Source organism: Eriocheir sinensis, chromosome 23 (assembly GCF_024679095.1).
Source record: "Eriocheir sinensis breed Jianghai 21 chromosome 23, ASM2467909v1, whole genome shotgun sequence".
NCBI classification, from domain to species: Eukaryota; Metazoa; Arthropoda; class Malacostraca; order Decapoda; family Varunidae; genus Eriocheir; species Eriocheir sinensis.
In genome coordinates this window covers 10,920,419-10,943,280 of record NC_066531.1, presented here as the reverse complement: position 1 = coordinate 10,943,280, position 22,862 = coordinate 10,920,419, and the positions used below count along the sequence as shown (strand labels likewise).

General features: G+C 46.3%; 1 long non-coding RNA gene across 1 annotated transcript; it reads right to left on the bottom strand.

Annotated features, from left to right (window-relative positions):
- Positions 1-7,806: 7,806 nt before the first annotated feature.
- Positions 7,807-9,963, bottom strand: LOC127002629 (uncharacterized). Its single transcript, XR_007756352.1, has 2 exons — positions 9,831-9,963; positions 7,807-8,478 (listed from the first exon to the last, which is right to left on the bottom strand). It is a non-coding gene; the product is annotated as an uncharacterized LOC127002629 (long non-coding RNA).
- Between the last annotated feature and the right edge of the window lie 12,899 nt (positions 9,964-22,862).

Below are 22,862 nucleotides of genomic sequence, written 5' to 3'. Positions count from 1 at the left end.
TTCTTTTACTGGTGATAAAATAATGAAAATTGACATGTTGATTGTATTAATAACATAAATAATAAATGTAATATAAATGTTTTAGTTTCCCATTAAGCGTACACTCTTTAATAAAAGAAAATAAAAAAACAGGGGAGGCTCAAGTAAATAACTAGTCGATTTATTAGTAAAAATCGTTTTTATTGGTTTATTTTATCAGCTTTATGTATCATAATATAATTATTTCATTAAATGTCAACAACTAAAATTTATTTTTGCTCTAAAATGCAAGAATTTGACTCCTTTCATCAATTCATCTATCGTAATCATGATTGGTTGTGGTGACTCATGACGTCATGAGCAGATGGATGACTAGGCGCGCTGTGATTGGCTGCTGAAACCTCCCTTGACGAAATAGTATACAGTTCGGGAAAATGCCAACGGTACACCGGACCTGACGAGAGATAGCAGTTCGCGCCTTAAACTTAACGCTTAACACCAACTACTTTAAAAAGTAAAAAAATAAATAAATAAATAAATAAATAAAAAACTCTAACATAAGTCGTGGACAGCGCTGTTACGAACTACTCCGAATTGTTATATTCCTCTCTCATACGCAACTTCAGTGACAGTGTGCGAGGGTAGAGGCAGTAAACCGTATAGCTCTAGCGTACTGCTGACGCAGCGCGCGACCTTCCTGCCCCGTGAGCGTCAAGTCAGCACCCAGCCACACCCGAGGGCAACGCCCCGCTCCGCCCTGCAACTCCACACAGCCCGCGCGCCCCGCATCGCACCTCCACACAACCAAGTTTCCTTGGAGGTGTCTCGGCGCTTGTTTATTCCTACGTCATCAGCACCTGGTGATGACGGGATCACTTACTCTGTCCTACGTCTTCTCCAGAAAGTTCCTGGCGATCCCCTGCTGCAGCTTTTTAACTCGTGTTTTCGGAAGGGTTGTGTGCCTCGGGCGTGGACCTCTAGCACCATAGTGCCCATACCCAAACCCGGTACTGATAAATTCCGCCCCATCTCCCTGACATCGTGCTTCAGCAAGGTGCTTGAACGGATCTTCCTTAACCGTCTGATGTTCCGCCTGCAAAACAAGCTTTCGCCGCGACTGTATGGTTTCCTGCCTCAGCGGGGGACGCACCACTGCCTGTATGAGCTTTATTCCCGCCTTTCACCCACCAGTGTTGCAGCATTTATCGATCTTAAGAGTGCTTTTGATATTGCGAGTAGAGAAGTCATACTTGATCAGCTTGTGGCCTTTGGTGTTAAAGGAAGTTTGTTGATATGGATACGTAGCTACCTCAGCAACATAACTGCTCGGGTCCTTTTTAGGGGCGCGTGCAGTACCTCTAAAGGCTTCGCTTTGGGTACTCCACAGGGTGGCGTACTAAGTCCATTTATCTTCAACGTCCTCATGCATCGCCTTCTTTCTTTCCTTCCTGACAGCCCTGGCATTGCAATTACCTGTTATGCTGACGACATCTGCATCCACGCCTACTCACCCATGGATCTTCAGCACTTCCTTCATGCGTTCTATGCATCCTCAACTGCTTGAGGCCTCGTTATTTCCCCTGAGAAGAGTATGACTTTCTCTACACGCAACCCTCAGACACTCCCTGTCTTCACCGTGGGAGGCAGTATTGTTCCTCATTGCACACAGTATACCTACTTAGGTTCACCCGTGCGCATCACCCCAGCTATGCCTGCACAACAACGTATCCATCCCATCGTTAAGGAGCTACTGGACAGACTAGAGCAGCGCTTCATCCCTGTCAAGTGGCTTGCAAACAACATGAAAGGAGTCTCTATCCCTGTAGCCAAGACCATCTACATAGTGTTTCTTCGATCAGTTGTCGACTATCCTTCCCCTGCGCTCTGCCAGCTTTCCAGGGCATCACTGCAGCTACTTGAAAATTTTCAAAACAAAGTCATGCGGTTTATCCTGGGTTGCCCAACTTCGACCAGAATAGTCAATATGCTGTCAGAGCTAACTTTGACTCCACTTGTTGATGGGATCTACATGAATGTCACGTACTTCAGCATCAAGTGTTTGCATCTTCCCCATCTTGCTCCTCACTACACTCATGTCATCCGAGCGGCACTCGACCCGAACACGCGCCGACCTGCACTTCGGCCAGGCGGACGCACACTTGTCCGCATGGTATGTGCTGATTTCCGAAGGCTCGCCACTGATGTCCCTGCAGTCGAGGTTGTTCCTGGTTTGCCACCCTGGCGAGTACCTAATCCACGCATCTCCTTCACTCGTACATTTAAAACTGACCATACTCTCCCACAGAAGCAGTTATCCCTTGAGGCCATCGCCAGTGTGTCTGCTTCGGTTCCTGCTGCACACCATCTCTACGTTGGCGGCTCACTGCAGGCGGACGGGAGTGCGGCGTGTGCTGTGTTCTCCCCAACTGTGGCGCCGCCGAGAGATGGGTGGGCTGGCCGTCGCTTACCCAATTCGACGTCTTCCACCTACTGTGAGCTGAACGGCTTGTTGGATGCTGTTACCCTCCTTACTGACAGGGGACTGAGTGGGGTGATCATCTGCGACTCCAAGTCTGCCCTTCTCGCCCTTTCATCTCCGAGACCCGCTTACGATCACGTGGTTCAAGATATCCTACGTCGGCTAGCCACCGCACGTTGTGGGTGCCATCTCATGTTGGACTCGCGGCCAATGATAGTGTGGACAGTCTCGCTAAGGCTGCGTGTGGCCTTAACCTTCCTGCAGTGCGAGTCCCGCTCTCCTTACGGTGCTACAGGAATACGCTGATGTCAGACTTCAACGCCCGTATGGTGAATCGCAGGAATTCTGAGCGTGCTGACAGTGTATACATCCGACATTACGACGCCTTCATGGATACAAACCACAAATATCGTCGTCATGGCCTCATGGTCAGTAGACACAATGTCGTGAGTGCGAGGATTAGGTTGGGTTATCGACCAGTGTGGCAGATCTCCCAGGTCGAGGATATGCCACACTATTCTACATGCAAACTATGTGACCAAGTGAACGCTAACACCCTTCAACATTATTGTCTTGCCTGCCCCACAGTGAAAGACCTATTACCGCAGGGACAGGATTTAACTAATGTTTGTAAATATCTACTTCAGGATGATAATTTGGTCTTTATGCTCATAAGATTTCCTTATTTTGGGGGGATATTAAATGTGAATCTTTCAGTCTCTTATATTTTGTGTGTGTGTGTGTGTGTGTGTGTGTGTGTGTGTGTGTGTGTGTGTGTGTAATAATAATAATGATAATAAAACGGTTTATTGAGAGGAAGGATTGCAGCCCTAGAGCTGAAAATTTACAAACTTTACATGGGCAAAGTAATAATAATAATAATAATAATAATGATAATAATAATAATAATAATAATAATAATAATGATAATAATAGTAACAATAATAGTAATAATAATAATAATGGAAATACTGATATTTACAGCTTCTGTTGTCGAGGGGTTCACATGTTGTTGATTAGCCTGACCACCGCGGGCACGGCGCTGTTCTTGTAGCGGTCCGTCCGTGCCCGTATTGGAGCCAGTCTGTTGGCGTGCCTCACGGACTGTCTAGGACGGGAGACTGCAGGCGGGAGTAGATTCCGGTGTCTGGGGTGGTAGAGCAGACCGGTCGCACAGCGTTGCAGCAGGGCTGAATGACGTACTTGAAGGTTGGTGAGGGTGAGGATCTCGAGGGCGTCTTGGTAATTGGTGTAGTTGGGGCCCAGGATGATTTTGCATGCCCGTTTTTGAACGCGCTCCAGTTGGCGGCGTTGCGTGAGGTTGAGGGAGTTGGACCATGCCGGGGACGCGTACGTGAGCTGCGGGAGTATGAGTGTGCTGTACACACTCGCCAACTCAACGTCCGGGAGTCCCCAGCGTCTTGAGCCGCCGCAGGAGGTACAGTTTGTAGGTGGCGGATTTGATGAGTTGGGTGGTGTGGTCCTTCCATGTGAGCTTGTTGTCTATCGTGACTCCAAGTAGCTTAGTAGACTGGACTAACCGAAGAGGAGTGTCATTTAAGAAGACTGCAGGAGGGGTGACGGGGGCTGAGGTGTTGATGTGCATGACTGTGGTTTTGGTGTCGTTGATGGTGACGTAGTTGTCTGTTGTCCATGATTGTAGGCTGTGTACACAAAGTAACACAAAGGAAGAACAAACCACAGCAGACCTGCTGGTCCTTACGAGGCTGTTTGTGACAAGTTACACTAACTATCTAATCAAAGGTGGAAGATGAAGAACAGCAAAGGCGAAGGCTCCTCCCCCCCCCCCCCCCCCCATCCCTCCAGCCAAAGCTGGCAGGAAAGGAAAAAGAGCCATGCATCATGGAAAAACTGCATGGAATTTATGTAGGAAAGAGGAAAGAACTACCATTACTGCTACGACTAACCGGGCGATAAAAGCGGACAAGGACACCAGTATTCGAAATAACTTAACGTTATTACGACAATGAGTAATATCTTAGTTGCTGGTTGGATTCAAAACACTTGTCTAATATATTCTTGAAGGCCGTAACTGTTGTACTATCAACGACATCACAGGGTAAAAGGAGGTGTAGGAGGTCTTGGAGTTGACTGTAGTCAGGGTTGTCGTTGTTGATGGTGACTCCTAGTGTGGTGTCGTCTACATATTTCCAGCGGTTGGGGGTGTGGGTCAGTGCGCTGTTGATCAATATCAGAAAGAGAAGCGGGCCGACCTTGGTCCCTTGAGGCACTCCGCAGGTGAGGTGCTGAGGGGGAAAGGCCACTCCCTGATACCTCACCACCTGACTGCGTTGGGAGAGGAAGTCGGCCAGCCAGGACACTAAGCTTGGATGAAGCCCGAGGTTAATTGCCTTGTTGATGACAGTGGCGTGGTGGACGAGATCAAAAGCTTTTCTGAAGTCTATGAATGCAAGGGCGGCTGATGTTTTCCGTTGTTCGAGGTTCTTGTAGGCAAAGTCAAGGAGGCTGATAAGGCAGTGTGTGGTGGAGGAGTCTTCATGTTGCCGTACTGTTGAGTGTCAATAAGGGGGGCAAGGTGGGAGTATGTCCATTTGAAGATGACATCTTCGCATAGGAGGCTGGGAATGGGAGTGATTGAAATGGGTCTAAGGTCGCCTAGGGACTGAGGGTTTGGGGTCTTAGGGACTGGGGTGACGTAGGCTGTTTTCCAATCAGCGGGACACTGGCTGTGTGTGTGTGTGTGTGTGTGTGTGTATCTCAACGTGTCCTACGAGACATCTGTGGATATTGAATTTGTATTTTGTTTGTCGCCATGAGGCGTAATAAATTTATCAAATCAAATCTCTCTCTCTCTCTCTCTCTCTCTCTCTCTCTCTCTCTCTCTCTCTCTCTCTCTCTCTCTCTCTCTCTCTCTCTCTCTCGGCGTTTTACGAAAGCGCGGATTGGCATATCAAAAGCGCGGCAAACGTTGCTGATATATTGCTATCAAAAGCGCGGCAGAATATTAAGTGAAAAGCGCGTTTTATCACTCACCTCCAAGTCCGATTGTTCATACATTCATTAACGATCGCTCACCTCTTCCGTTAGCCAGATAAAAGAACTTAGGACAACATTTAAAAGTCCCATCTACGATGATATCAGCAGTGTTTGTCAAATTTTTTAGATTTGTTGTACATGAAAGAATAACCAAACCTGTCTCAGGATTATTTTCCAGGATAAGATCTTCCCTTTTGGTTGTAGAAGTAGTCATAGAATTAAGAGCCTGGTGTAGTTCCTGACGAGTTTTAGGTAATACTGGATACACTTTTCGCCTTTCTCTGTATAATGATTGTGCAATCGATCTTCTATCAGTAGATTCAAGCTCATCGTCAGATAATTTTTGTAGTTCAATTCTAATTAGCTTTGAAGGCCTTGCCGTCAAGTCGTCAGTTGCCTTCCTTTTCACTGTTGCACGTATTTGCTGTCTTTCTAGTTTTTTTTTCATCCTTGTCATGATTGTGCTCACATTGCATTGGAGTAATTGCTTCAGTCATTGTCTGTTTTAAGTCGACCTTTACATTTTTTGTTTGTACATCGCCACGATATGGATCCATCAGTCAGTGTGCTATCAACTCTCTCTATATATCCATCCTGCATTAAGCACAGACTAATAAAGAAGAGGAAAGAAGGAATTGGGGAGACAGAAGGAAGGGAAACGGAAATAATGGAAATATATAACAATAGAGCGGGTCAAGGGTGGACGGTGGGGGGCGGGGTGCGGTACTCGGCTCACCTCTAAACAAAACAACGTGACAGAGAGAGTAAGGGAGGAGAGGGAGAGAATGTAAGGAAGGAGGGAGGTGTGAACAGGGAAGGGAGGAGAGGAGGAAAAGGAAGGAGAGGGAGATAAATGGTAAGGGAGGAGAAAAGATGGAAGAGAAGGGAGGGGAGAGGGAGAGAAAGTAAGGGAGGAGGAAGGTGGGAACTGAGAAGGGAGGAGAGGAGGAAAAGGAAGGAGAGGGAGAGAAAGAGTAAGGCCTGTCTACACGAGCGGGCCTGATCGGCGGACTTGCCCGTTAACGGGCAAATTCTGGCGGGCCTGCCCGTGAATGTTGTCCACACGACCGAAGCGATGAGCAGCCGGGCCTGCCCGACGATGTTGCCAGTAGCGGGTGGAGTGCGGTACGAGAACCATGGTGCCTAGCATTGCCAAGAAAAAAATTTTGTGCTCTATGATAATAGCGTTGTGCCTCAAGAAGAAAAATAAGAAAAGGATATGGTGTAAAGATTGGTTAAAGAAAAGAAGTATGTTTGGAAGCACTGCAACAATACTTCATGAACTACAGAGTAGTGAGGAACACGACTTCAGAAATTACCTGAGGATGAGTGTAAGCACCTTTTACATGTTATTATCAAAGGTGGAGCCATACATAGTGAAGAAAGACACACTTATGAGAAACAGCATTACAGCAGAAGCTCGTCTGGAAGCAACTCTGCGATTTTTAGCAAGTGGGTCTACTTATTCGGAGTTGCAGTACAGTACACGCATATCAAAGCAAAGCTTGTCCCGTATAATACCAGAAACATGTAGGGCCATATACGAGGTGCTGAAGGCTGACTACTTACAGGTAAGTGAATCTGTTATAAATATGTTACGTGTAAATAATGTTGTGACATTGTGATATAAGTAACTATACCTATATAATGGGTACTGATAATTAATTTGATGAGTCATATCTATTAACATTTCTGTCTCTCGTGTATATATAGACAGACTGACAGACAGAGAGAGAGAGAGAGAGAGAGAGAGAGAGGTGGTAATAGAGTGTAGGGGTTTAGATAAACATATGTTGGTAGTTACACAATATCGCAGCTACATCATACTTCTTCCTTCTCTTATTTATTTTTTTCCTCTATAATGAAAGCTAAAATGTTGGTTTCCACTTAAAATGACAAGCGTAAGTGAAGCGTAAGTGCCTTCAGGACGTTTGCTAACGCAATAACTTATTACAGGAGGGTTTAAAACAATACCGTTCGATTCTACTACTTGTTTAGGAGATAATTGTACAGGCGAAAGACGATGTTTCATGGCCTCTGAAATGCATGGTAGTTTGTCAGCGACAATCCCAAGGTCGCTTTATACTCATAGGTAGTTAAGAGTGTTAGTGGGTAGCAAATTTTGTTGTATGAGCTAAACAAGAGTTGCCGACAATATTATGAAAGCTGATTTTAAAGAAATGTGTACCTGTGATATATTAATCACATAATTTATATAACTAAATCAATAAGAATTATGTATTATATTATTATTATAATTATTATTGATTTGGTAACGTCATGGATTTGGGTGTTATATAGCATTTCAACTAATGAGAAAAATATATAAATGATTGGTAATATTTTATTGTGTAATACATAATTGACTTCATTGCATACTTATAGAATTTCAACTAATGAGAAAACTATATAAATGAGTGGTAATATTTTGTGTAATACACAACTGACTTAATTGCATACAATGCACATTCAAAACAATAAACAGACCATGCACTACGAAATAAATTAATATAATTCTGAACGAACTTGATGGATCTTTGAGCGCTTACATAGATACATACAAGTATGTATGTGATGTCGATGTACTTACATTTTGTCAATTACCTTTACCAAATAATAAAATTGTTACATGAGTACAGTTATTCTACGATCTTAGTAGACGACGAAAGCCTTCCAAGTCTACCGAGAAAAATTATATCCTGAACTAACTTCTGAGCATAAATCTGATTCTCAGTATTCATTTCTTTAAGATTATTTTCAACCACAGTTCCGAAAGCAGAAAACACATTTTCTGTTTGAGACAATGATCTAAGTTCGTCATAAGCCTTTTGCATTAGTTGAGTTTCATCAATAATCCTTTTGTGTGGCCTTTTTGCGGGTCGCGCACGAGAAGGTCCAGGCGCATGTGGGTCTGACACCACATGTTGACCAGCTGGGATGTCAGCAGTTCCAGGTGTTACCTCGGAAGCATCAGAAGCATCCAGCAGTGGGTCATTGAAGATCTAGAATATAAGAAACGGTGTTATACTTATTGTTATGTTATTGAATTACGTAATACGCACTTATAGATCGAAATTTTTATAGGAAAACATTACCAGTACCATTCACCTTAGTTTTTTTTATTTAATTTATTTTTTCTTTTTTTCTTTACGTTTGACAGACCCCTACAACCCCAGATGAGTGGATGCGTGTGGCACATGGCTTGAAAACACGGTGGAACTTCCCGAACTGCGTCGGAGCCATTGATGGGAAGCATATCTTGATAAGACCTCCGCCTGACAGTGGCTCCTATTTCTATAACTACAAAGGCAGCCATAGTATAGTTCTCATGGCTATTTGTGATGCTAATTGTGAATTTTTATATGTTGATATTGGCTGCAATGGGCGAGTGTCAGACGGTGGTGTGTGGGATAATACACTTATCAGTAGCCGTATTGTCACAGATACAGCAGGTCTCCCTAGCGATAGAAAACCTCAAGGAAGTGACAGAATGCTACCATACGTATTTGTGGCAGATGACGCTTTCCCCTTGCAACGCCACATTTTGAAACCGTTCTCTCACCAGACCCAAAGTAATGAGGAACGCATTTTTTCTTATCGCCTATCTAGGGCTAGACGTACAGCAGAGAACTCCTTTGGGATTTTAGCTAATAGATTTAGAATCTTTCTGTCACCCATAAACCTGTCTCCAAACAAGGTTGAGGTCATAGTATTAGCATGTACTGCCTTACATAACTTTCTTAGACGTGATCATGTCACGCAATATACGCCTGAAGGGTCTTTGGATTGTGAGGATGTTGCAAGATGTACAATCCTCCCTGGTACATGGCGTGAAACTCCGGACCTGTTGCAGCTCCAAAGAAAAGGACGAAACACAAGTACAGAAGCTCAAAGTGTACGCCATGACTTTATGGAATATTTCAATAATGAAGGTGCAGTGTCATGGCAGTACAAAGCTGTGCAAAATCATTCCACCACTTAAATATTTTCCTTTCTTCATTATCACACTTGTTACAATCGGATTATTTTTATAATTTTGTTTTGCAATAAAACACAGATAATGTTACCTGAAGGTGTCATTTATATATTATTTTGTGTAAAATAAAATGTATAGTTCCATTAAATAACAGATGCAGTTATGTATTATGAATAACTTTTATTAATTGAATTTTCACTAATTTCTTAAACACAATGGGTATTGCTCGTATCAGCCATACTACTGAACTTCTCCAAGTTATCTATTCATAAAAACAAAGTCAGGTTGATTGCAATAGAAATTGTTAACCATGCAGTTGACTATTCACGAGAGAGAGAGAGAGAGAGAGAGAGAGAGAGAGAGAGAGCTTAGTCTTACCTCATTATCAGATGTTTCTCCGGAAGACGTATCCTCACCATTCCCAGTGTTTTGGCTTGTGTCCAAGTTTGACACTGAAGGTCTTGGACTATCACTGTCATGGAGGAAAATCAGGTCATGGAAGCACCACAATATTTAGGTACATAGATATCCTCACTCCCAGCTCCTGACTTCTGTGAATGCTTTACTTTCTTGCTTTCACGCCGAAATTGGTTACGCAGCGTGTCTATTTTCTTTTTAATGTCATCCGTCGTAACGGAAGTACCATGCTCTCTCATCTCCGCAGCAATAGCCTTCACTGCTGTTATGCGTTTGTCTCTGTTCCTATAGCATTTCAGCTTCACATTCCACAAACATGGATTCTTACGGTAAAGGTCAATCAAAGTACTAGTAAGTGCTTTAGACCAAAAAATTGTTGGTGGCTCACTAGAGTTATCCAGGGCTGCCATCGTTAAATGTTCACTGTGCTACTATGCGGTGGGATGTGGGATGAAGGCCCGCTGTGGGTTCACGATATCATCTTGCGTCTGGCAGGGTAGAAACTCCAGCTACCGGGCACGAGCTCGGTGATTTCGCTCGGCGGGCTTTCGGGCAATGTGATCGTTTGCCCGTCAAATATGCCCGTTAACGGGCAAGCCCGCCGATCAGGCCCGCTCGTGTAGACAGGCCTTTAAGTAGAGATGGAAGAGAAGGGAGGGGAGAGGGAGAGAAAAAATAAGGAAGGAGAGGAGGGGATGGAGGGAAAGGAAGGAGGTGAGGGAAATGAGTAAGGCGAGGTTCCCACTATTCCGTTTTGACGGATCCTTCGACGTTAATAATGACCTCAAAATGACGTCAGCGAAATAGCGGCCGCTCGGCACGGATGATCCACTCCGTCGGTCCATCGCTCATCATTTGTTGACAAACATATAGACAGCATTGACCACAATGACTTCTTGTATATGTTATTTTGTAGCTAAGTACTTATATTTTATATTTTCATGATATGTAGGATACATAATTTTCATTCTGTGGAGCACCATCTCTCCTCCTCTAAACCTCACCTTCTCTTCCTCACCGAAACACAGGTCTCTGACGCTACTGACAGCAATCTCTACTCTGTTCCCTCCTACTATCTCTATCCTAAATTTCAATCCAAAGCTGGATGCTGCGTCTACGTGCGCAACGACATCACTTGCTCACGTGCCCACGACCTTGACTCTTCTGAATTTTCCACCATCTGGCTAAGACTTCATTGTCATACTATTACTAAATACATCTGTGCTGTTTATCTCTCACCCAACTGAATTAACTATGTAAAATTCTTTGACTACTTGAACTCTAAAGTGGAGCACATCTTGACCTACTCTCCCATCTCTGAAATCTCCATCTTGGGAGATTTCAATGTTCACCACCAGCTTTGGCTTTCATCCTCTTTCAATGACCAGCCTGGTGAACAAGCCTACGACTTTGCCCTCCTCAACGACCTAGAGCAGTTGGTTCAGCACCCTACACGTGTAGCCGGTAGCGAGTGTTCTACGTGCTAATTGGTTCGTGGATAGAGAAAGTCAATATCCGTCAGGCTTTTTTAGTGACATAAAAATCGTACAGGTCATAAAAACAAACAAAATACATAGAAAAAGTGTTTGTGTGTGTATGCGTGTGTATGGTGTAGATGACATATAAATGTTAGTGTGTGAAGTAAACAATATGTACGAGTTAACAATAGGAGGACGAGGACAGACAGTGGAAGATAAACGAGTAACAAGAGAGACAAACTGAGACAGGCTAGAGTAGGTAGGAAGACACCTACCGAACGGGAGCAAGCCACTCCGGTGAGGTATATATGGGAAGTGAGAAGGGAGCTGAAGCCCTCCAAAGACCCTTCCCATGTCCTCACTAACTGTTTCCCTATTGTCTCACCAACACCAGAGAGTAGTTCAGCATGCTCTCTAAAGACATCTCCTCTCTCTATCCACACCACACTACATTCACACAATATATCCACCTTTTCCCAAAATTCAAATATCAAAATGGCGCACCTTCACCTTGCCTCGGAGTCCCCGCTTGGGGTGGGACCACAAATTCCCCCAGGGAGGACTCCCCTTCTGGCTGTCGACCCGAGAGGTGTTTTGATAACTCTTCAAACTTCTTTCTTCTCAATTTCTGTAACATTCGCGGTATTCGTTCTAATTTTCATTCTGTGGAACACCATCTCTCTTCCTCTAAACCTCACCTTCTTTTCCTCACACAAACACAGGTTTCTGAGGCTACTGACAGCAATCTCTACTCTGTTCCCTCCTACTATCTCTATCCTAAATTTCAATCCAAAGCTGGATGTTGCGCCTACGTGCGCAACGACATCACTTGCTCTCGTGCCCACAACCTTGATTCTTCAGAATTTTCAACCATCTGCCTAAGACTTCATTGTCATTCTATTATTAAAGACATCTGTGCTGTTTATCTCTTACCTAACTCTACTAACTATGTAAAATTCTTTGACTGCTTGAGCCCTAAAGTGGAGCACATATTGACCCACTCTCCCTTCGCTGAAATCTCCATCCTAAGAGATTTCAATGTTCACCACCAGCTTTGGCTTTCATTCTCTTTCACTGATCAGCCTGGTGAACAAGCCTACAACTCTCCTATCCTCAACGATCTAGAGCAGTTGGTCCAGCACCCTACACGTATTCCCGATCGTCTTGGAGACAGGCCCAACATTCTAGACCTCTTCCTTACCTCTAACCCTTCTGCTTATGCTGTCAAACTTTTCTCTCCGTTGGGCTCCCTCGATCACAATCTTATTTCTGTATCCTGTCCTATCGCTCCTGTACACCCTCTGGACCCACCGAAGAGGTGATGCTTCAAGCATTTTGCTTCAACTCGGTGGGACGACCTGAGGATGTACTTTTCTTATTTCCCGTGGAATGATTATTGCTTCCAGGATAGAGACCCCTCTGTGTGTGGTCAGCGCATCACAGAGGTGATTGTCTCTGGAATGGAGGCATACATTCCATACTTTCTCTACTCCTCACGCTAAAAGCCTTGGTTTAATCACGCTTGTTCTCGTGCTGTCAATGATAGTCAGCTCACAAAAGGTACCAGAGCCTTCGAACTAATGCTAACCATGAACTTTACATTTCTGCCCATAATCGTGCCAAATCTATTCTCCGACTAACCAAAAACTCTTTCATTAATAGAAAATGACAAAACCTTGCTTTCTCTAACTCTTCCCGTGACTTCTGGCATCTAGCCAAAAACATTTCCAACTCACTTCTTCATCTTTCCCTCTACTCTTCAGTCCTGACGGCAACACTGCCGTCTCATCCATCTCTAAGGCTGAACTCTTCTCTCAAACTTTTTCTAAAAACTCCACTCTGGACGATTCTGGGCATATTCCTCCTACTCATCCCCCCTCTGACTCTTTTATGCCTGTTATAAAGATTCTTCAAAATGAAGTTTTATATGCCCTCTCTGGCCTCAATCCTCAGAAGGCTTATGGACCTGATGGAGTGCCTCCTATTGTCCTTAAAACTGTGCCTCCGTGCTGTCACCCTGCCTGGTCAAAATCTTTCGCCTCTGCCTGTCAACATCTACCTTTCCTTCCAGCTGGAAGTATCCCTTCATACAGCCCGTGCCTAAGAAGGGTGACCGTTCCAATCCTCAAACTATCGTCCTATAGCTTTATTTTCTTGTCTATCTAAAGCTTTTGAATCAATCCTTAACCGGAAGATTCAAAAGCACCTTTCAACATCTGACCTTCTATGTGATCGCCAGTATGGGTTTTGCAAGTGGCGTTCTACTGGTGATCTCCTTGCCTTCCTAACTGACTCTTGGTCATCCTCTCTTAGCCGTTTCAGTGAAACCTTTGCTATTGCGCTGGACATGTCAAAAGCTTTTGATAGGGTCTGGCACAAATCTTTGCTTTACAAACTACCCGCCTACGGTTTCCATCCTTCTCTCTGTACCTTTACCTCCAGCTTCATTTCTGACCGTTCTATTTCTGCTGTGGTAGACGGTCACTGTTCTTCCCCTAAACCTATTAACAGTGGTGTCCCACAGGGTTCTGTCCTATCTCCCACTCTATTCCTGTTGTTCATTGATGATCTTTCCAAAACGAACTGTCCTATCCATTCTTACGCCGTTGACTCCACTCTGCATTACTCAACTTCTTTTAATAGAAGACCCACCCTACAGGAACGTGACGATTCAAGGCTGGAGGCAACAGAACTCTTAGCCTCAGACCTTACCATTATTTCCGATTGGGGCAAGAGAAATATGGTGTCCTTTAACGCCTCAAAAACACAGTTTATCCACATATCCACTCGACACAATCTTCCAAACAGCTATCCTCAATTCTTTGACAACACTCAGCTATCACCTTCTTTAACACTAAACATCGGTCTATCCTTAACTCAAAATCTCAACTGGAAACATCATATCTCATCTCTTACTAAATCAGCTTCCTCGAGGCTAGGCGTTCTGTATCGTCTCCGCCAGTTCTTCTCCCCCGCACAGTTGCTATCCATTTACAGGGGCCTTGTCCGCCCTGGTATTGAATGCATCTCATGTGTACGGGGGGGCACTCACACAGCTCTCCTTGACAGAGTGGAGTCAAAGGCTCTTCGACTCATCAGCTCTCCTCCTCATACCGATAGTCTTCTACCTCTCAAATTCTGCCGCCATGTTGCCTCTCTTTCTATCTTTTATTGATATTTTCATGCTGACTGCTCTTCTGAACTTGCTAACTGCATGCCTCCCCCGCTCCCGCGGGCCCGCTGCACACGACTTTCTACTCATGCTTATCCCTATACTGTCCAAACCCCTTATACAAGAGTCAACCAGCATCTTCACTCTTTCATTCCTCACGCTGGTAAACTCTGGAACTATCTTCCTTCATCTGCATTTCCTCCTGCCTACGACTTGAACTCTTTCAAAAGGAGGGTATCAGGACACCTCTCCTCCCGAAATTGACCTCTCTTTTTGGACACCCCTTTGACCTCTATTCAGGAGCAGTAAGTAGCGGGCTTTTTTTTTTTTACGCCCTTGAACTGTCTCCTTAGCTGTAAAAAAAACAAAAAAAACATTAAAGACGCAACACGGACAACAAGGAGCGCGACGAGAGACAAGAACATCAAAACATTCACTAATTGAGTCTGTGCTGCCACACCATTTTCTTTGTCTCACCGGAGGAGAGTACGCGACCGTCTCAGCGGGGGCTTGCTACAGATAATCCCCCCCAGTGGCGAGAAAGGAGGAACGAAATCTTCCCTGGTGCGGTGAGTCGAGCTGGGGTGAGCTGCGCGGTGAGGACAGCTACCGTGAGTCGAGCTGAGGTGAGTTGCGCGGTGAGGACAGCTACCGTGAGTCGAGCTGAGGTGAGTTGCGCGGTGAGGACAGCTTGTTGCAGTCACCGCTCGAATCACGTGTTCCTTCCCCTCAGTGACACATAAGAAAATGGTGCACTGCATAGAAGACTTTAAAATTGTGTTTTCATGTTCATCGTTAGCACTTGTCTCTGTCCGTGTCGTGTCCTCAATGTTTATCTTTCTTGTACTCGTTTACCTTTGACTGTCCGTCTATGTCCTTTTGTTGTCCACCGTTACACATTGTTATACACATACACCAACACTTAAATGTTAACCTACACAAACAACATTCACACAAACGCATACCCACACAAACACCTTTTCCTTGTGTTGTGTTTGTCTCAATAACTTGATGTATTTTTGTCCAATAAAGTAACCCTGACGGATATGAGTTTCTCTATCCGTGAACCGATTAGCACTTAGAACACTCGCTACCACCAACAATTGGTGACCCTGCAGTGTTGCTAAGGTTCTAGGTGGCTTAAAACCAGTGCCGTTCAAGGGCGCTTTCTGCCAGAGGGTGGACCTGAGTCAGAAGTATCTGCTTCATTCGTCCTACCCTCTCCTGGGGCAATAAATCTCACCTCCGCTTGGGGTTCGTGGGATTGAGCCACGGGTCGGGAGAAATATTACGCCGTAGGCGTAGTTGCCACCTACAGGGTTTCTCCCCCGCCCTCCCCCAGGCACCCTCTGCGCCCCTTCCCCAGGCGCCCTCTGCGCCCCTTCCCCAGGCGCCCTCTGCGCCTTCTCCCAGGCACTCTCTGTGCCCCCTCCAGGCACCCTCTGTGCGCTTCTTCCAGGCACCCTCTGTGCGCCTTCTCTAGGCACCTTCAACGCCTCCTCCAGGCTTCCTTAGTGCCCCCTGGTGCTCCTCCCAGCCCTCATCCACCCACCCACCCACCCACTCACCTCCTTCCTGCCTTTCCGCTGGTCCGGCGACTGAGACACGCACACCGTGTGACACGCACACTAGACTCAGTGAACACTCAAACACAGTGCGACACATTACTGAGACACAGTGCCACACACTCAGTGTACACGCCATACAGACTCAGTGTATACGCCACCACACACCACACAGACTCAGTGTACACGCAGACACAGTGTGACACCCCACTGGGATTACTAGCTGCCCCCTGGATTAACCATCGCCTCCTGGATCTACCACCGCCCTCTTGGATTATCCTACACTTGTGGATCTATGTGTACAGTGCAGTGTGTCCATCAACAGTTCAGTGCAGCAAGTCCCCAGCAACAGTTAGTGTCACAGTGTTCCCACTAAGTGTACAGTGTTGTTTTACAGTGCTTCACTCCCCGGGCCACTGAGGTCCCTAGCACGCGCCAGTGCCTATACTACACGCAGTTCGTTCTACTCTCACGGACTGCCGTGGCTCCTGGCCCGTTGTACGCCAGCGCCCTTGCCAACACCGTTCAACTTCACCATGTCTGACGGCGACAACTTTTCCGCTGCGGCGGCGGTGTCCTTCAAAGCGCCGCCCTTCTGCTCACAGGACCCGTCCATATGGTTCTCGATTTTGGAGTGCGGATTCAAGACTGCCAAAATTACTAACAGCCGTACTCAGTACACTCACGCTGTTAGCCTCCTGCCCGCCGACGTCCTTCTACAAGTCTCTGACGTCATCGCCTCAGCCAACAACTCTGATCATGCCTATGAAGACCTGAAGATTGCCCTACTCCAACGCCTTCAGTCTTCTGTCGCCACCCGCCTCCGTGAACTTCTCTCCAAAGAAGAGTTTGGTAATGAGAAACCGACGGACCTCCTACGCCACATGAAGCAGCTGCTCGGCGAAAAGTACCAGTCTTTCGACCCAGACTTATTCAAACAGCTGTTTTACCAACGTCTGCCCCCAGCTGTCCAGCGCAGCCTCTTCAGCGTTAAGGACGACCTAAACCCCGACGCCATTGCCAAGTTAGCAGACGAATTAATGGCAACTCTACCTGGACCGCTAACTTCCTCAGTGTCTTCCGTCGCCTCCGAAAGGACCACTCAATTTGACGAACTCGTCAAGCAAGTCTCCCTGCTCGCGACAAAGTCACCTCTCTTGAAGCGGCTCGATCGCCGCCGCTCTCGCTCCCCGACTCCTCACTGACGTCGGCGCCGCCCCTGCGGCGTCCATGACTTCGCCGCCAGCCTCAAAGGTGTCATGAGGAGCCTCCAGCCGGTGCAGCCTCGCTCTTCCCCGAAGAAGACCTTCGTCAACCAGGACCTCGACACCTGCACTCACTTCTTCGTGCGCGTGGATGGCGTTCGGCGGCCCCTGCAGCAGCCCTACCAAAGACCCTACCGCGTCCTGAGACGGACCAGAAAGACTGTCACGATCGACAAACATGGTTCTCAGGACGCGGTCTCCATAGACAGGGTCAAGCCGGCGTACCTGCTGGCCCCAGACCAGGCGCCCCATCTCTCCGTCGCCGAAACAACACCGTCTGCACCAGTCCGCACCAGGAAGATATCGTTCCTTCTATGAAGTCACTGGGGGGGAATATCTGTAGCAGTCACCGCTCGAATCACGTGTTCCTTCCCCTCAGTGACACATAAGAAAATGGTGCACTGCATAGAAGACTTTAAAATTGTGTTTTCATGTTCATCGTTAGCACTTGTCTCTGTCCGCGTCGTGTCTTCAATGTTTATCTTTCTTGTACTCGTTTACCTTTGACTGTCCGTCTATGTCCTTTTGTTGTCCACCGTTACACATTGTTATACACATACACCAACACTTAAATGTTAACCTACACAAACAACATTCACACAAACGCATACCCACACAAACACCTTTTCCTTGTGTTGTGTTTGTCTCAATAACTTGATGTATTTTTGTCCAATAAAGTAACCCTGACTGATATGAGTTTCTCTATCCGTGAACCGATTAGCACTTAGAACACTCGCTACCACCAACAAGCTAAGGTGAGTCGAGCTGGAGTGAGTAGCGCAGTGAGAGCAGCTACGGTGAGTCGAGCTGAGGTGAGTTGAGTGGTTGGCTGTTTAATAGATCCTGAAAGGCTTGAATCCGCACTCCAAAATCGCGATCCACGTAGACAGGTCCTGAGCAGAAGAGTGGTGCTCTGAAGGACACCGCTGTTGTAGAGGAAGTTGTCGTCGTCAGGCATGGTGATTGGTGAAGTCGAACGGTGTGGAGATGGGCAAAAGGCACTGCCGTAAACGCGCTAGGGGCCACGGCAGTCCGAGAGAGCGTCGAGGGAACTGCGTGTGAAGGCACTAGCTGCCAGCGTGCCAGGGGCCACAGCAGGTTGAGGAGTGAGGGGCGCTAGCATGTGCCAGGGGCCGCGGCAGTCCGTGAGAGTAGAACGAACTGCGTGTACTATAGGCGCTGGCGCATGCTAGGGGCCGCGGCAGTCCGTGAGTGAATCGAGCAGACTGCGTACTATAGGCGCTGGCGCGTGCCAGGGGCCTCAGTTGCTTGGGGAGAGTCCAAGAAGGCACTGTAACACAACACTGTACGCTTAGTAGGTAACACTGTGACACTAACTGTTGCTGGGAACTTGCTGCACTGAACTGTTGGAGACACTGCACTGTACATAAGATTCCACAGGAGAGTAAGGTAATCCAAAAGGGCGGTGATAAATCCAGGGGTCAGCCAGTAATCCCAGTGGGGTGTCACACTGTGCTTGTGTGTCTCTCTGAGTCTGTGTGCCGTATACACTGAGTCAGTGTGGCACTGTGTGTATCAGTAATGTGTCGCACTGTGTTTGAGTGTTCACTGAGTCTATGTAGTGTCACACGGTGTGCGTGTCTCAGTCGCCGGACCAGCGGGAGGGCAGGGAGGAGGAGGGGTCGGGGTGGGTGGATGGGTGAGCGGTGGGAGGAGCACCCAGGGGCACAGAAGGTGCCTGAAGGGCGGAGAAGGGGCCTGGAGAGGGGACACAGAGGGTGCCTGGAGGAGGCGTTAAAGGTGCCTGGAGGAGGCGTTAAAGGTGCCTGGAGGAGGCGCTGAAGGTGCCTGGAGGAGGTGCTGAAGGCGCCTGGGGACGGGGCACAGAGGGTGCCTGGAGGGGGCACAGAGGGTACCTGGAGGAGGCTCAGAAGGCGCCTGGAGGAGGGCACAGAGGGTGCCTGGGGGAGGGCGGGGGAGAACCCTGAAAGTGGCAACTACGCCCACGGCGTAATGGTTCTCCTGACCTGGGGCTCAACCTCACGACCCCCAAGCAGAGGTGAGGTTTATTGCCCCAGGAGAGGGTAGACGAATGGATCATTTCAGACCCAGGTCCACCGCTCCAGCCTCTTAGCCCACTCCTCCCTGGTGCTACTAATAACTCCCCTCTCTGCCTCTCATAGTTGCTGCATTCTACTGTTAGGTGTTCCACTGATTCTTTCTCCCCTGTCCTGCAGCTAGTTCTGGTTTCCCCCTTCCCTATTCCTGCCATTTAGCTGCGGGGTTCTCGTTCTTGCTTTAAACATCAGCTTGCTCCCCCAGTCTCCTACATGCCAGTCTACTCCCTCTAGCTTCTGTGTCTTGCTGTACCATCTTAATGTCGACTTTTACTCTAAAATTCATAGGCCCAGCCTAAGCAGATGGCACACCACCTGTTCATCTTTCCTTTTTTACAACAAAGAAGGCAGTCAAGGGCACCAAAAAAGAAAACAATAATAAAAAAAGCCCACTACTCGCTGCTCCCAAAAAAATAATTAAAAGAGGTGGCCGAAAGAAAGATCAATTTCGGGAGGAGAGGTGTCCTGATACCCTATCAGGCTGATGGATAAATGGGTTTTCTGGGAAAGCAAACACTTTTAACTTAGACATTAGATACTTGCCTGTGTCCCAGGGTAATAGGTTCTCACTTGACACAGGCTTAAGGGCCAGAGACAAATAAGCGCTGATGAACAACACACTTGTGAGACCAACACTAGCATGTTTTTCCACGGCGTGGGATCCTTACACACACACACAAACATTTATAAGTTAGCACTAATCAACACCAAGGTGGCTCGGTTCATTATAAACAATGAACTTGAACACCAGGCATCATAACACAGATCAAACAACAGATTAATATGTAACTTCTTCACATGTGCAGACAAGCACACACTTAAAATTATGTACAAGATCACATACACTTACATTGACATTGACCCACACACATACTTACAGGACGCAAACAGTCAGCGTACTCGTAACACAGCCAAAAATACCAAACATATCACACAAACACTGACACATGGACGGACTCATACTTTCGATGCACCACACGTGACTGGAACAGCCTCCCCCTACAGACTTTAGACTGCGGTACAATAGACTCATTCAGAAAACAAATACACACTCACTTGTCACAACACACCAAGACTAACTAGTAGTACACCTATTCATTTCCCTTCCCTACACACTCGGCACCCCAGTTCCCCCAGCAGCCAACACAAATATCCGTGTTATGCACCTGTACTGGTGCCCTGTGCATTACTTGTCAAGATCAAGACAACACATAGCTTATCAAATGCCTCCAACCTTACCTAATGATAACACTGCTGAACTATAACTCTCTCATTCACTCAGCACAAATAGGATCATGAAAATCAAGATCAATTCTATCATCCGGCATAAGAAAATAAAGCAAAACAACTGTACAAATGCATTTATTTAACTAATAAAAACATTGAGCACAATTATCAACAGGTACAATTTTTTTATTTTTTTTCTTATTACACAGATTAATCAAGAAAGAAACTGAATTTCAAGACATTGCTGGGTCCCCAGGTGTGATTGGGGACATTGATGGAACACGTTGACACAAAATTAAAAAATACACAAAACTATTAATAATGATTATCATAACTGGGTACATGTTAACTTTACAGTTTTGACTCACTCTAAGATCAGAAGAAACTAATAATGACACCTACAGAGTTTGTGACTTCAGCAAGTTGATAAATCCTGCCAGGAGGTACTCAGAATGAAAGGGGGCCCTGCATGGAGACTTGTCCAGAGGGACCCTCGGACTTGGCGTTGTAGGGTGGGTGAGGCGACACCCCCCCCAGCATATGCCACCTTTGATAGATGACTGTATATTGATAATCCAAATTGGATACTTTCTACAACAATTGAAATACTATTCATGCCTTCAAATTATACCTCGGCAACAAAAATATGATGGAATATAATTTTAAACAAAACTTGTCATTTAGGAAACTTAACCTATTTGGACCTATAGCCGCATTATTAGCTATCTTGTACTTATCTTGAACCCGCGACCAGCGTGACGGGAGAGCCACGGTAAATCTCAAGAATTACCACTCCACCCCCTCCACCACCCCAGCCCCCCCTACCCCCTAAGACAAACCTGGGGACCTGTGGGGAACTGGGGTATTGGGGGAAGCCCATATCACTGAAAAATGGCCTTCCAAAATTTCCCTGGAAAAATCCCTAAATCCGGAAAAATTCCTTAGTCTAGAAAGTAAGGAAAGTCCCTAACGCATACTCTTGTAGTCTATTCCAATATGACCTAGCATTCAATCTGTTGACAAGTGTCAGGCATCTCATCAGATGGTGGGCATACTGCCCCCCCTCCTCCCAATCCGTCCCGCGGCGCGTAAGTTTTGACGGGCCACGCCACATGTCAAATAAATTTAAACTACTCCAACCGAACTTTACGACCTGCGTGCACTGACTTAGGAACTAGTTTGTAGGGTGCACTGCAAGGCAGGTATGAGGCTCAGTCTGTGTATAGAGGCGGTTGTGAAACAATAACAATGAACTTAGAAAATCCGAGCCACCTAACTCTATAATTAAAGAGGCTTGCCCCCCTGGCCCCTCCCCAAGGTAAAACGTATACGAAAATGCATTATAATAATAATTCTTTCACGTGCTAAATTAATACGAATATTGGTTTGGAGTGGTTATTCTTAAGTTTTGCCCAATTGATTACCATTTAAATATAATATTGAATTGTTACTGCTTCACTCATTGATAATCTAACCTAACTGGTATTTTTTGTGATATCAGTGACCCAAATAACACAAAGTCACTGAAACAAACGATTCATCTTTACATTATGCATAAATGGGGGTTACCAATGATGATGAAAATTAACTGGGTAGGTAATGATAAATAATAAGTCAACATGTATCGGCAATAAACACGTCAGTCACTGTAAGGTAAAAGTAAAGTTGGGGGCATATGCTATAGCAGCGCGTGGCCTCGGTGCTCATCTCCGTCGCATTGGCCCTTGAGCCTGTGGTGGGAGGGAGCGCCAATTTGACACCCGGGTGGGTGCTATTCTATATAAAACACAGCCGTCGCGTTTCACTCCCCTCCCTCGCCCGGCCACAAAACCCTTGCCCCGCCATACATATATGGCTCTCCACACATCTATTCATCCAACTGTTTTCGTTTAAAGCCACTACAGGCCTCTTGCTGGGCCCGAAATTAAAATTTCAACGCCCCGCCCACTGCACCACTTTTAACTTATTATTCATGGTTTTCGGCACATATCTATGGGTAAATATATAACTGGCATAGAGTACCTACAATTTCGGATCACCAGGCACCACCTGGATGCAGTGGTTGTAGCAAAAAATACCCAAATATGGGAAATAAGGCATGCAAATGGCGGCGGCGGCGATAGTCTTGGTCCTGGCCTGGGTCTTGGGTCGAAAGTGATCTGGCTAACCCTGCTCGGCAGTGGGGTCCCTCCGGGTCACCCAGATCCT